A 2,190-nucleotide genomic window follows, 5' to 3' on the forward strand; every position below is an offset into this window, starting at 1 on the left:
ATTTCCAGTAGTGGAATTGCTGGGTCAAAGGGTATCTCTATTTGCAACTTTTTGAGAAAGCGCCATACAGCCTTCCACAGTGTTTGTACCATTTTATACTCCCACCAGCAGTACAATAGGATTCTGGTTTCTCCACAACCTCCTCAGCATTTGATGTTTGCTGTTCTGTTAAATTTTGCTTTTCATACTGGGGTGAGATGATATCTCATAGTTGTTTTGATTTGCATCTCTTTTAGAGTTAGGGACTTTGAACACTTCTTTGTGTTTTTGTTTGCCATCTGAATGTCTTTTACGGGGAAGTGTCCATATCCTGTGCCCATTTTTCCATTGGGTTATTTCTTTATCTTGTTGTGGTGCTCAAGTATTTTATGAATTCTAGATATAAGTCCCTTATCTGATATGTCATTACCAAATACTCTTTCCCAGTCTATGGCTTCCCTTTTTACCCTATTGGAGAAGTTTTTGGATGTGCATAGGGATTTGATTCTTAGAACGTTCCATTGATATAATATTCTTAGTAAACACTGAGGAAAGATTTTCAAGAAAAGGAAAGGTGAAATGGTAACCAGTATTATTTTAGTCCTGTTTGGGCTGTGACATCTAGTATTCCCAGTTTCTTCATGAACATATCTTATTATTCTACAATAGTCGTCTTCTGGGCTCCTTTAATCATTTACACTCACCAATCTTTTAAGTATTATTTCTGTGCAACATAAAGTCTCTTTTTGACTCTGGGATATTTTCTAATATTCCTTAATCATTTCAGGAATTGATTTAATTCTTGCCTTTATCTATAAATGTATAACATACTGCACTAAAATTCCTTCTAATACTACTAGTAATGTCTTGATTGATGTTGCCACCACACATTCCACATTTTCCCACTACCAGAGACTAGTGAATAATTTATGTTGTTATTATTGTTAGGTGCCTTTGAGCATGACACATAGCGATCATATTAACAAAAGATATAATTCCTGTTCTGTCCTGTACCACCCGCACACTTCCTGACATACAAGAGCCCATTGTAGCAGTCACCTTGCCAATCCACCTGGTTAACGGTCCTCCTCTCGTTCTTCCACTCTCCTAAGGAGTAATATTTCGTATCAACATGTCCAAGTACGTGAAGCGAAGACTCATCTTTCTTGCTTCCAAAGAGCCCTCCAGCTACGCTTTCTCCAAGATATATCTCTTTGTTCTCTTGGCCATCCATGGAATGTTCAATGTTCCTTTCTAACAACACAGTTCAAAGGCATCATTTTTTTTCGTCATCGTTATTCATTGTCAAGGCCTCAGATGCACAGCTAGCAATTGGAAAGACTATGACCCGAATCAGATGCACCCTAGTTCTCACACTGACATCACTATTCCTCAAGAATTTGGAAAGGTCCCTAACTGCAGATTTTCTGAGTTAAATGTGTTTCCTTATTTCCTGACTGCTTATACCAGCGGTGTTAAATTGTGGATCCAAGCAAGATGCAGCTGTTGAGAGTTTCAGTCTCCTCTCCATTCAACACATCACATCTGGGCCAGTGATAAGAATCTTTGTTTTCCTGAGGTTGAGATGCAATCAATACCAAAGGCTGTATTCCTTGGTCTTCTGCAACAAGTGCTTCAAACTCCTCACTTTCAGTAAGTAAGGTTGTGTCATATGCATTAACATAGGTTATTAATAAGTGTCCCTCCAACCCGGATGCCATACTCCTCATAGAGTACAACTTATTGGATAATTTTCTTAGCATACAAATTGAATGGTTATGGAGAGAGAATACAACCCTGACGCCCTCCCTTCTCAATTTCAAACCGCACAGTGCTCAGCTGCTCCATTCCCAAAACAGCCTCCTGATCCAGGTAAAAGTTCCTCATGGGCACAATCAAGTGCTCTGGGATTCCTACTCTTCTCAAAGTCAGTCACAAATTGTCATGACCCATGCAGAGACAGTGCGATTGGCACAGGACAGAGCAGAGTTTAAGGCTGTTGTACATAGGGTCGCTATGAGTCTCAAGTGACTTGATAGCACATACCAACAACAACAACTGGTGGCCTAGCGGCAAGAAGCTCATTGCAATTCCAGACATGTGCGGTTTGAATCCACCAGATGCTCTGCTGGAGAAGCAGGGGCAATTGTCTCCTGTACCAGTCAGATCCGATTTGATGGTACATATACACAAAAAATAATATTATTAAAT

At 39.7% G+C, this 2,190-nt stretch overlaps 1 protein-coding gene across 2 annotated transcripts in view; it reads right to left on the reverse strand.

Moving 5' to 3' along the window:
- The window catches only part of NCAM2 (neural cell adhesion molecule 2), a 781,544-nt gene that overhangs the window by 294,192 nt on the left and 485,162 nt on the right, over window positions 1-2,190 (reverse strand). The gene's annotated exons all lie outside the window — the stretch shown is intronic.

Source organism: Elephantulus edwardii, unplaced genomic scaffold (genome assembly GCF_000299155.1).
Source record: "Elephantulus edwardii isolate Elephantulus edwardi_28Jun2011 unplaced genomic scaffold, EleEdw1.0 scaffold00253, whole genome shotgun sequence".
NCBI classification, from domain to species: domain Eukaryota; kingdom Metazoa; phylum Chordata; class Mammalia; order Macroscelidea; family Macroscelididae; genus Elephantulus; species Elephantulus edwardii.